This window comes from Budorcas taxicolor, chromosome 2 (genome assembly GCF_023091745.1).
Source record: "Budorcas taxicolor isolate Tak-1 chromosome 2, Takin1.1, whole genome shotgun sequence".
In the NCBI taxonomy this organism is placed as follows: domain Eukaryota; kingdom Metazoa; phylum Chordata; class Mammalia; order Artiodactyla; family Bovidae; genus Budorcas; species Budorcas taxicolor.
Genome location: NC_068911.1, coordinates 139024287 through 139037505, shown reverse-complemented (window position 1 = coordinate 139037505; position 13219 = coordinate 139024287).

The window sequence follows — 13219 nt, the reverse complement described above, 5'->3', positions numbered from 1 at the left end:
CCAAACCTTTCACAGTTGTGATACCCAATTAAGTACTTTTGCAACAGCCTTTTTTTGAGGCCAAAGCATTTACTTTTCATAAAAATAACAATGCTACCAAAAAACATGACAGTGCTTACACTCTTTTTTCATTGGTTTATGTAACTTTCAAAACTGTAAAAACCAATCTGGGGCAGTGAATAGAGATCTCTGAAGTGCTTGAGATAACTTCAGCAGAACTGACTCAAAACAGAAATAAAGTTGTGCTTTTTTTTCCCCCCCAGAACGATTTCTTGCATATCTGAGATCTGTACCTACTGCAGAGATAAACACATTGCTGAAATGCCTTGAGTTAGAAGCATGTGAGTTTCTCAAGCTGTGACACTGAGTAAGAACTAAACCCAGAATCCCTGTGAGAAACATTTTTCAATTGCCTGACAACAGAGACATCAGCTCAACAGCAAATAAGGAAAGACTGGGACTTTTTCTGATGGTCCAGTGGTTAAGACTCTGCGTTCTCAATGCAGGAGGCACAGGTTTGATTCCTGGTAATGAAAGTAAGATCCTACATGCCCTACAGAGGAGCCAAAATAAATAAATTAATAAGTGAAAGTGAACGTCTCGACCGACTCTTTTTGACCCTGTGGACCACAGAGTCCATGGAATTCTCCAGGCCAGAATACTGGAGTGGGTAGCCTTTCCCTTCTCCAGGGGATCTTCCCAACCAAGGGATCAAACCCAGATCTCATGCAAGCTTTCGGATTCTTTACCAGCTGAGCCACAAGGGAAGTCCAAGAATACTGGAGTGGGTAGCCTATCCCTTCTCCAGGGGATCTTCCTGACCCAGGAATTGAACAGGGGCCTCCTGCATTGTGGGCGGATTCTTTACCAACTGAACTATCAAGGGCACTTGGTCTACTGAATAAGAAAATCTAAAATATTTTTCTAGCAATAGGAAAACAATAGGGGAGCAATCACAAAATAATGACCAAATGATACTGAAAGACCATCTTAATTCAGGGTACTCTTCTTTATAACATTATTAACTAATTTTCAATTTCCCACCTTTTTGGATTATCTGCCTTATAGGGGTTTACCTCTGATGACAAGAATTATCCTGGATACCTTCGCTCCGTCTTAATAGATAACTTTTAGTGAATACTTAATCAAATATGTTCCAAGCACTAAATCAACAGTTTCACATGCATTACTGCATCTGAATATCAAACACCCTTAAAAGGTTGGTGTTCCAATAACTCCCACATTACAAATCAGGAAGTTCAGAGAGAAGCACTATCTTATTCCAGTCACTCACAAATCACCAGTATAGCTCCAAATTGACTCTTGGTCAGTCTGAGCAGTTTATGCTCTTAATCTGTGAACTTCTTTCAAAGGCTTTCTCTCTGTATTTTCAGGAATGCTAATTGATTGTTTTAATAATACGTGAAAACACGTAATTACAAACCTAATGTGTACAAAAAATCAGGTCACATAGACCAAAGAAAAGAGTAAAACTATTGTTAACCTTAATTGCATCATTGCGCCCATTCTTTTTCCTTTTCATTTTTTCCCCTCCCATTCAGAGATGAGTGCTGACAGTACCTTGGATTAGTGATTTCCAAATTTAATTAGCATGGCACATGGGAAGCAATTCATTTTATATCATAACCCACATGTACACACCACACACACGTTAAAACAGCTTCACAAAACAATACCTTCATTACATGTAATGAACTCTGGTGTTTCTATGTTATCTTATTTTGGTTTATGAAATCAATTTAGTCGTTATGATCCACTAAATTAATTTCACAATTCACTAATGGTTTGAAAGCTGCCATTTTAAAAAACATTGTCTCAAGTGATTAAACAAAGCAAACAATATTTTCTAGAAAATGACTGGTACTCTGAATTCAGTTTATTTTCATCCAACGTCTTGGCCACTGCAGTGACATTTATTAAGCTTTTTAATAGTTTCTCTGCTAAGGTTAGTCACTGGTCAAGATTGAAGAAGAAAATTTTTGCTGTTCCAAAATCAGTGCAATTGGGTCCAAATCAGTGCAATTTGGGAAGGCAGTAGAAAGATGTTTACACATTAATATAGGAAGAGTCTTTCTTGTATTAAAATACAGATCATATTAGCAACCCATTTATGTAAGACGAATATATATTTTGTGTCTCAAACAGTTAATAGTGACTCTCTTGAGGATAAGGGTTTTATAGCTTTTTTCAACGTTTTTTCCCTCCCTGATAGTACATAATTCCTGCAAAAAAAAAAAAAAAAAAGTAGACAAAATTTCAATTTGAGGGGGCAGAAAAAAGTGTTTTCGTTCCGTGAGAGCCGCTATCTCTTCCACGCGCTGCCAGAATCATGTTAGGAACTGGAAAGGGCCTTAGGAGCGCGTGAAAATGACGGCGTGATCTGACCAGATTTACACAACCGTTGCACGATAATAGTAAAACGATCATTAACACAAAAATCTAACGTTTTCAAAGCAAATTCTGATCGCCAGAGGCCGCTGAAGGCCTAGATTTGGGGACAGCTGGCCACAACGCGGGACACTGAGGGAAAGTGGACACTGGGATCTGTGGCCAGGGGGCTCCGGGCCTCGGCTCCACAGGTGCCTCTGCACGTCCCCGCGGGCACAAAGCCCTAAATCCGACCTCCACAGGCGGCCCCCTCCCCAGCCCCACCCTCGGGCCTCGTCCGGGAGCCCCCCTGATCCAGGGGCCCCGACAGAAGCGCAAGGCAGCCAGTTCGCCACCTCCACCCACCACCCAGGCCCCCTGGATCGCGGCCCGGAGGTGCCGGCCCGGCTCCCGCAGGAGGGGCCGAAGGGGACTCGGGGCGAGGGGAAGCCGAGGACCTGCGCGGTAGGCGCCGGAGACTGGCGAGCCGTCTGCGCGTCCGTCGGGAGGAAGAAGGCGCCCGGCCCGAGCCCGCAGGTGTCGCCCGGCCCCGCCCGGCCCGCGCCCGCTCCGCCCCCACTCCGCCCCGCCGCCGTTCTCACCTCGGTGAAAGATTCCCCAATTCTTCCCGGCCTGGGGTGAAGGCTGAGGACCTGGGGACTGCGCTCCCTTTTACTTCGGTTCCACCGCGGCGTCCGGACCCCAGGGTCGGCCAGACAGCAGCCGCTGCCCGCCGCCCGCGGAGCCAGGAATCGGAGCCGCCGTCTCTCCCGCCTTTGCGGGAGGATGAGCAGAGCGGGAGCGTCACTCGCAGGTCCCCCGTCCCGCATCACGCCTCATCACGTAGACATCCCCGGGGAATACAGCCTTGCGGCTCTCATTAAGGTTTGACGTCAAGGAAGGTGCGAGAACAGGGGCCCCACTGACGCAGGAGCCGCGGGACCGCCCCCTGCCCACCCCTCGCCCCTGGCGCCGGAATGCCCCTTCCTCCCGCCGCAATGTCCCTTCCTCCAGGGTCAGGGCCCCAGTCCGGAGCTTGTCAGATCAAACCTGTTATAAACCGAGCGACTAGACTCCCAGCGCAGGATGGACTTCAATGTTTTAGCTTTTGAGGACCCGCCTAGAAATTGCTTGCCTATTCAAAGCCGCAGAGCAACTGTAGAAAAGCAAATGGAGCTGTTCAAGGTTTATTTGCGTATTCTTGCAATGTATACTCAAGGCACCCCTTTATAGGATCTTAGGACGAATCCTATTAATACCTCCTTTGACAAATGAGAAGGAAATGGCAACCCACTCCAGTATTATTGCCTGGAGAATCCCACGGACCGAGGAGCGTGGGCTGCGGCCCATGCGATCACAAAGGGTCCGACAGGACTGAGCAACTTTCAGTTGACAAATAAGAAAAGTGAGATTTGAAGAAGTTAGATATTTGGAGACCTGCACTGCACATGAAAAGGCTATGAAAATTAACCAGAATCGACTTAGTCATACGGTACTGCTACTCACTACGAATATAGTGGAGTGGAAGAAACACTATAGTTTTGTGTATGAGAGATATAAGCCTAAATCAACCACAGTATAGAATAGATCATAATAATTTGTAAGGAGGAAAATCATCATTCCAAAAATGGAAAGGGTCTCCAATTGGAGAGCGTGTCTTATATAAAAATAACCTTAGCATGGGCTACTCTTCTCTTTAGTTGCTGCTATAACTATCATTGAACTGCAAGGAGATCCAACCAGTCCATTCTGAAGATCAACCCTGGGATTTCTTTGGAAGGAATGATGCTAAAGCTGAAACTCCAGTACTTTGGCCACCTCATGCGAAGAGTTGACTCATTGGAAAAGACTTTGATGCTGGGAGGGATTGGGGACAGGAGAAGAAGGGGACGACCGAGGATGAAATGGCTGGATGGCATCACTAACTCCATGAATGCGAGTCTGAGTGAACTCCGGGAGTTGGTGATGGACAGGGAGGCCTGGTGTGCTGCGATTCATGGGGTCGCAAAGAGTCGGACACAACTGAGTGGCTGAACTGAACTGATAACTATCATTACACTTTTTTGGTCAAATTGTGACATTGTACCTCCCCCCCGTTTTTTTTCAAGTATGCATTGAAGTGGTGTCCATAGTTTCCTTTCTTTTTGCATTTCTCAGCTCTTGCCTCCCCCACTACATCTTTCTCCCGCTTTAAACTTGGGATTATTGCAACTGTTCGTTTAAAACCCGTTTAGATTTTTTTGACACACCAAAAAGTGCTCATTTGAAGCAAACCCTTTCCAAATCCTAACCTTGGAAATGATGAAAGAAAACCCTTTACACATAAACCCAGACACCATAACATGATGTACTGTTTAACATCTCTGAAATTGGGGTACATGTTACAAAATGGTCTCAATATTATTGGCCAGTTGGTTATATTAACCAAGTTGTCATCCCTTCCACACGTAGAAACTTGAATGTAGCTGTTCACATTGTCCTCACTTTAGCTGAGTTAAGTGCATTGTTTAATAAAACTCACAACCCTAAGAGGAAGGATGTACGCCACCAACACTTTTGCACACACACACACACACAAAAACAGTACTGTGTGGAAAATTGCAGCCATCAACAACTGATTTAAAAAGTGATTCAGAAAAGTTGGAATGTAAAGAAAATTGAGGAACACTATAACCAATTTTACTTACTAGCATTCCTTCCAGACAAGATTCAGACTAGTGGCAGTGGGTGCATTTTCAATAAAACTTAATTATTTTTAAGATTAAGCTCAGAAGTAATAATTTCCTCCCAATCCTTTATTAACCCATTATAGATATAAACCCATACATTCAGCAAATACTTGTTTAAAAGATGCTAAGGATCAAGGTTGCAATTGTATGTATTTCACTCCCTACTCAGGGAGAAAATGACTATATATATATATATATACACACACACATACATAATTTCATTATCTTCTTTCTTCAAAGGAAGCAAAAAAGCTGTTCTTCTGTGTCCACAAATACCTGTACTTTGTAAGCTGTGTAAGCTAACATTAGGCTCGTGTCTTAAGGGAGATGGCTACAGGGAAAACCTAGATCTCATTCCTAAGTCATAAAAGAATTTAGATTCCATCCATCTAGAGTTTGAATTACGTTTCCCCCAAGTTCTGTTGTTGTGCCTACCTACCTATTTATTTAATTCAGATCATTTTGAAGCTTTTAATCATTAGCTTGGCATTTTACCTCTTTAAAGGGTATAATGTCATCTTTCAGGGAAAAGAATTCACTCACATGCCTCATCCAAATGACTATTTAAGAATTAATGAGAATGGTCAAAAAATACCTCCCATTTCATCTCGTTATTGATCCCCTCTTATATTTCCCATCTTTGACAAAAGTTTCATCTAAAAGAAGGAAGGCTAAGGAAAGAAGAATAGTGCTGACGTCTTCATCTTTCTGATTGTTGGAACAAGAAAGAACAAAGAGATTTGAGAAAAGAAATGAAAGTTCAAGTATATAGCTTCAAGTTGCAGAGGTATATGGTGGACCTAGGAAAATTGCAGTATAAACCCTGGGGAGGAGAGCTCAGGGGGATATTATGCAGATGAGTTAAATCTTCATTTATCATGTAAGAATTTAATATACAATTGACCCTCAGATTTGACCCTCAGACAACACAGATTTGAACTGCTGGAGGAGAGGAATCAGTACCTCTAACCCCTGCATGATGTCTAAAGTTGGCATATCACCAAATAGCAATATAAACCTATTTCTAAGTAGACTTACAGATTATCCTTCAGAACTGAAGACCAAAAATATTTTTTACTGGTTGTTCTGCTCGTCAGAAGTGGATGTAGGCAAAGGCATAGCAGCAGGGCAAATGACTACACTTTTCACATCATAGCGTTTTCCCCTAAAGCAATTTAAAATTATGTACAGTGAGGTTTAACTTCTCTGTTATAGCCTTCTCGTTCTATTTTCTTCCTTCAGTCTAATCAGATCAACTCTATTCCACTTTTACATCCTGTGGAAACACCTGTAACCTGCCTTCATACTAAGACAAGTTTGGAACATGTTTGGCATAGTTCGCAATAATTCTTGCCTAATTTTTACCATATTCTACTCCTTTCTCTTTTTTTCCTTTCTCTTCTTCCCCTCTTTGCTTCTGCCTGCCCATTCTTCTTTTCCTTCCTTTTTTCTTGCACAGAAACAGGTTGTACTCCTCAAAAACAGTGCTTTCAACTTCAGGCACTGATAAGGACTGAAAATGTCATTACTTAACACTTGTCCCTTCCTTTAACTCAAATGTCATTGCAAAGCTCATGTTCTCTGGTGTTTTAATTAAAAAAAATAATAATAATTACTATGGCCTTTTTATTTGATGAAGCTATCAATATGAGAACTATATTCTTGAGATTTTTCCTCTATTTAAGCTCCCAGTTGTTTTCATTGATTGACTTGCAACAATATAGAAGTATTTCATTGGAATACAGTTGCTGCTGCTGCTGCTAAGTCGCTTCAGTCGTATATGACTCTGTGCAACCCCATAGACGGCAGCCCACCAGGCTGCCCCATCCCTGGGATTCTCCAGGCAAGAACACTGGAGTGGGTTGCCATTTCCTTCTCTAAGAAATACAGTTGCTATAAGGAAGAATTTAAAGTCTAATGTGAATTCCATAAGCCCTATTTTTTAAAACTTTCTTGGTGACATTTGACTATTATTTGAAAAAGAGCTCCAGAATATTGTAAGAGAAAAAAGCAACGTATAATAAGTCTAAATTAGAAATGAAGAACTAGGAATATAAAGTTATACAGTAATTGTATTTTCACAATGACACTCAAATGAAACTCAGGATATGAATAGAATCCTCTGTGGCAGAGTGGAAGTTGTTTTAAACAGGAAAAATGAAGGTTTAGAGAGTGAAATGTTTCGCTGGTGCTTGTTGTGTTCTGCTTTATGAGTCATCTGAATTTTTTTCTGTTTAAAATATTAGCTAGGGGCTTCCGCGGTGGCACTGCGGTAAAGAATCTGCCCACCAGTGTGGGAGATGCAGGAGGTAGAGTTTAATCCTTCGATGGGGAAGATCCCTCAGAAGAGGAGATGGCAACCTGCTTCAGTATTCTTGCCTGGAGAATCTCAAAGACAGAGAAGTTTGGCGGATTACAGACCAAGGAGTCACAAAGAGTTAAGACACTTAGTGTCAGAGCATTCACACACAGGCCTCTGGGCAACTAAGCCTTCTTACCACAAGCTACAGAGCCTGCGCACCACCCCTAGAGCTGCAGAAGATTCCAAATGCTGAAACTTAAGACTCAATGCAGCCAAAAGTAAAGAAAGAAAAATTTCAAATACATATAAAAGTAAAATATCAGCTAAATTTAAACTTGTTGCCGCACAGCGCGGCAAAAATAAAAATAGAAAATGAAGAAATAAGGGGGTTTTAAAATTATTATTTCTGGTTCAAGCTGATTCTTTACCAGCTGAACTACATACGAGTCAGTCAGTTCAGTCGCTCGGTTCAGTTCAGTCAGTTCAGTCGCTCAGTCGTGTCCGACTCTGCGATCTCATGAATGGCAGCACACCAGGCTTCCCTTTCCATCACCAACCCCCGAAGTTTACCCAAACTCATGCCCATCAGGTCCATGATGCCATCCAACCATACCATCCTCTGTCGTCACCTTCTCCTCCTCCCTTCAGTCTTTCCCAGCTTCAGTTCCGTTCAGTTCAGTTCAGTTGCTCATTCGTGTCCAACTCCAGGCTTCCCTGTCCATCACCAACTCCTAGAGCTTATTCAAACTGATGCCCATCGAGTCGGTGATGCCATCCAACCATCTTATCCTCTGTCATCTCCTTCTCCTACTGCCTTCAATGTTTCCCAGAATCAGGGTCTTTTCAAAGGAGTCAGTTCTTCACATCAGGTGGCCAAAGTATTGGAGTTTCAGCTTCAACATCAGTCCTTCTAATAAATATTCAGGATTGATTTCTTTTAGGATTGACTGGTTGAATCTCCTTGCAGTCCAAGGGACTCTCAAGAGTCTTCTCCAACACCACATTTCAAAAGCATCAATTCTTTGGTGCTCAGCTTTCGTTATAGTCCAACTCTCGCATCCATTCATGACTACTGGAAAAACCATAGCTTTGACTAGATGAACTTTGTTGGCAAAGTAATGTCTCTGCTTTTGAATATGCTATCTAGGTTGGTCATAACTTTTCTTCCAAGGAGCAAGCATCTTTTAATTTTATGGCTGCAGTCACCATCTGCAGTGATTTTGGAGCCCAAGAAAATAAAGTCTCTCACTGTTTCCACTGTTTCCCCATGTATTTGCCATGAAGTGATGGGACAAGATGCCATGATCTTCCTTTTTATGAATATTGAGTTGTAAGCCAGCTTCTTCACTCTCCTCTCTCACTTTCATCAAGAGGCTCTTTTGTTCTTCTTTGACACCACCAGAAGAGTGGTGTCATCTGCATATCTGAGGTTATTGATATTTCTCCCGGCAATCTTGATTCCAGCCTGTGCTTCATCCAGCCTAGCATTTCGCATAATACTCTCTGCATAGTAGTAGTAGCAGTGGTTAAGTCGCTAAGTCATGTCTGACTCTTGCAACCCCATGAGCCTGCCAGGCTCCTCTGTCCATGGGATTCTCCAGGCAAGAATACTGGAGTAGTTTGCTATTTCCTTCTCCAGGGGATCTTCCCGACCTAGGAATCGAACCTGGGTCTCTTGCATTGCAAGCAGATTCTTTACCGACTGAGCTATAATGGAAGCCCACTCTCTGCATAGAAGTTAAATAAGCAGGGTGACAATATACAGCCTTGATGTACTCCTTTCCCAATTTGGAACCAGTGTGTTGTTCCATGCCCAGTTCTAACTGTTGCCCCTTCACCTGCATACAGATTTCTCATGGGGCAGGTCAGGTGGTCTGGTATTCCCATCTCTTTCAGAAATTTCCACAGTTTATTGTGATCCACACAGTCCAAGGCTTTGGCATAGTCAATAAATCAGAAGTAGATGTTTTTCTGGAACTCTCTTGCTTTTTCTACGACCCAACAGATGTTGGCAATTTGATCTCTGGTTCCTCTGTCTTCTCTAAATCCAGCTTGAACATCTGGAAGTTCACGATTCACGTGCTGTTGAAGCCTGGCTTGGAGAATTTTGAGCATTACTTTGCTAGCGTGTGAGACGAGTGCAATTGTGCAGTAGTTTGAACCAGCAGGGAAGCCCCTTCATCAGTATACAATACTACATTTTTATTTGTAGGCACAATGTTGCCCAGCAGGTCTCTAAAACTTGTTCATTTTTTGTATCCTTACCGCCAAAACTCTAAGAAATGCTTGAGTACAACAGAGTCAGTTGTATTAACTGTCCTATCTTATTTAATGTACTCCTGATCCATTTGTGGACAGTGGGAACCCACTCTCCAGGGTTAACTAAATCGGAGACAAAAAATTTACTTGTTGTTCAGTCGCTAAGTCATGTCGATTCTGTGACCCCCATGGACTGCAGCTCGCTAGGCTCCTTTGTCCTCCTCTATCTTCCAGTTTGCTCAAACTCAAGTCTTTTGAATCAGTGTTGCTAACAACATGCCTGCCAGCAAAACTTTGATATGCAAGCAAACCAATTCAGAGTCCATGCATACCCCCTACCCAGGTGGATTCTTTTATCAGACCTCTACATTTAGGACTCTATCCCCTGCCCTAAACGCCGTGGGACTGGGTGTGAGACTCCTGGCATTTGTGTGTGAGGCGGTTCTACACACAAAAGCTAGTGGAGGTGATGGAATTCCAGTTGAGCTATTTCAAATCCTAACAGATGATGCTGTTAAAGTGCTGTACTCAATACACCAGCAAATCTGGAAAACTCAGCGGTGGCCACAGGCCTGGAAAAGGTCAGTTTTCATTCCAATCCCAAAGAAAGGCAATGCCAAAAAATGTTCAGACTACTGTATAATTGCTTTTATATCATATGCCAGTAAGATTATGCTCAAAATTCTTCAAGCTAAACTTCAACAGTATGTGAACTGAGAACTTCCTGATGTACAAGCTTGTTTAGAAAAGGCAGAGAAACCAAAAATTAAATTGCCAACATTTATTGGATCATAGAAAAAACAAGGGAATTTCAGAAAAACATCTACTTCAGCTTCATTAACTACACTAAAGCCTTTGACTATGCATCACAACAAACTGTGGAAAATTCTTAAAGAGATGGGAATACCAAACCACTTTACCTGCCCCCTGAGAAATCTGTATGCGGGTCAAGAAGCAACCATTAGAACTGTACTTGGAACAACTGACTGGTTCAAAATTAGGAAAGGAATACAGCAAGGGTGTATATTGTCACCCTGTTTATTTAGCTTCCATGCAGAATACATCATGATAAATGCTGGGCTGGATGAAGCACAAGCTGGAATCAACATTGTTGGGAGAAATATCAACGACCTCAATCTAATGGCAGAAATCGAAGAGGAACCAAAGAGCCTCTTAATGAGGGTGAAAGAGGAGATTGAAAAAGCTGGCTTAAATTCAACACTCAAAAATCTAAGATCATGACATATGGTCCCATCACTTCGTGGCAAATAGATGGGGCAAAACGGGGTGCAGTGACAGATTTTACTTTCTTGGGCTCCAAAATCACTGCAGATGGTGACTAAAATTATAAGACTTTACTCCTTGGAAGGAAAATTATGACAAACCTAGATAGCATATTAAAAAGCAAAGACATCACTTTGCTGACCAAGGTACATATACTCAAAGCTGTGGTTTTACCAGTAGTTATGGATGGATGTGAGAGTTGGGCCAGAAAGAAGACTGAATGCCAAAGAATTGATACTTTCAAACTGTGGTCCTGGAGAAGACTCTTGAGAGTCCTTGGACAGTAAGACCAAACCAGTCAATCCCAAAGGAAATCAACCCTGAATATGCATTGGAAGTACTGATGCTGAAGGTGAAGGGTGAAATATACAATATACAATATACACCCTTCCCTAATACTTTGGCCACCTGATGCGAAGAGCCGACTCACTGGAAAAGACCCTGATGCTGGGAAAGATTGAATAACAAAGGATAAGATGGCGGCAGAGGATGAGATGGTTGGATTGCATCACTGACTCAATGGACATGAGTTTGAGCGAACTCCAGGAGATAGTGAAGGATACGGAAGCCTGGCGTGCTGCAGTTCATGGGGTCACAAAGCATCAGACACAACCTAAGTGACTAAACAACAATATTAGAGTGTTACATGGTAACTGACAGGTACCAATAATCCATATGAAAAATATTTCTTCACTACAGTAGAAATTCCTCTCTAGGCTTCCAGTTGTAAGAGCTATTGTTTTTTTTACAAAGATATTGTCATCAAGCACTTAGCCTGATAACTACTGGCTGTATGTCTTTGGCTAAGCCCAAACCTCAATGTACAAACTTCAGGATTTGCTAGGCTTCTATCTCAACTGCAGATTCAGTCTGTTCCTTTTGTCCCTTGAGAAACAGAGTGCCCCCAGCTTGGTTAATAAATCTCTTCCCATTATAGGGATAGGGCAATCAGGAATAAACAAAGAGGAATGTAAAAGTAGTTGGCCATTAATGTTACGTATACGGAGTTCCAGGAAAGCATGCCCCTGTCTTTTTCCTGATATGGTCATTACATAGTCTTTATGACTGCTAAGATTTCTATTTCTTTGGGTTAAGACAGAGAAGGTGGCACCAGTGTCTATAAGAAATTCTATTAAGTGACCTGCCACTTCAATGATCACTCGGGACTTGGCACTAGTTATGTAGATGACATCTCTAGGCAGAGCCTCTTCTGGTCTTGGCCCTATCAGTCTTCTGATTGTGAAACCTTCAATGACAAGATGACTAAGGGGCCCCTGTAGCTCACTGGTGTCCGGGGCATCTGCTCTGCCAATGCCCTGGCTGTTTGCAAAGGGTGCATCAATCACCGTCTTTCTTCCAGCTCCCATTTGTCCACACTAGGCACACTGATTTAGTCTGGGTACCCGTGGGCCTTGTGGTCTACCATTATCAGAAAGCCTGGCCTCTCCTTCGGTGGTCTCTGAGAGGACTGAGCCATTGCAATCATTTGAGCCTTTTGTTTATCTGTCTGCATGTATTCAGCTTTTTCAAGTATATCCAAATTATTGAAAACCGACTAAGCCTATCAGACTAAATCATCTGTAGGGATCTGACAACCAGCAGCTGCCTTTTGAAATTTGTTCCTGATATCCAGGGCAGACTGGGCTATGAAATGCATAGCCTAAAGGACCTGTCCCTCAGGGGAGGAGGGATCCACATTTGTATATTTTCTAAAAAGTTTCCACTAATCTCCTTCAGAAAACTCCAGGATTTTCACCTTGTCCCTGTTGGACTTCTTTTGCTTTCTTGTAATTAACAAGCTTGACTATAAGCTTCTGCATGCCTTCTGAGTGTAGGCTCCTCTCTCCATGGAATTTTCCAGGCAAGAATATTGGAGTGGGTTGCCATTTACTCTTCCAAGGGATCTTCCCGATCCAGGGGTCGGTCGAACCAAGTATCTTGACTCTCGTGCATTGGCAGGCAGATTCTTTACCACCAGGGCTACTTGGAAAGCCCTCTATCAGTTAATCATATGGTCCCATCTGTCCCTATAAGTAATTCTGGTAATTCTACTGTGGGTCAGCCTCAGAGATGGTGTCATTCCCCACTCAGAAAGACTGCATGTCCCTCTTAGGCTCCATTTGCCATTTGGTCAGGTAGGCTCGGGCTGCTAGTATTATACATTGTTTTTCCTCTAGGATGTAGTAATAGGATAGTAAAAATCTGCAAGTCTCCCCAGGTACAATCAAAAGATCTTATTTAACCTGGTAAATTCCTT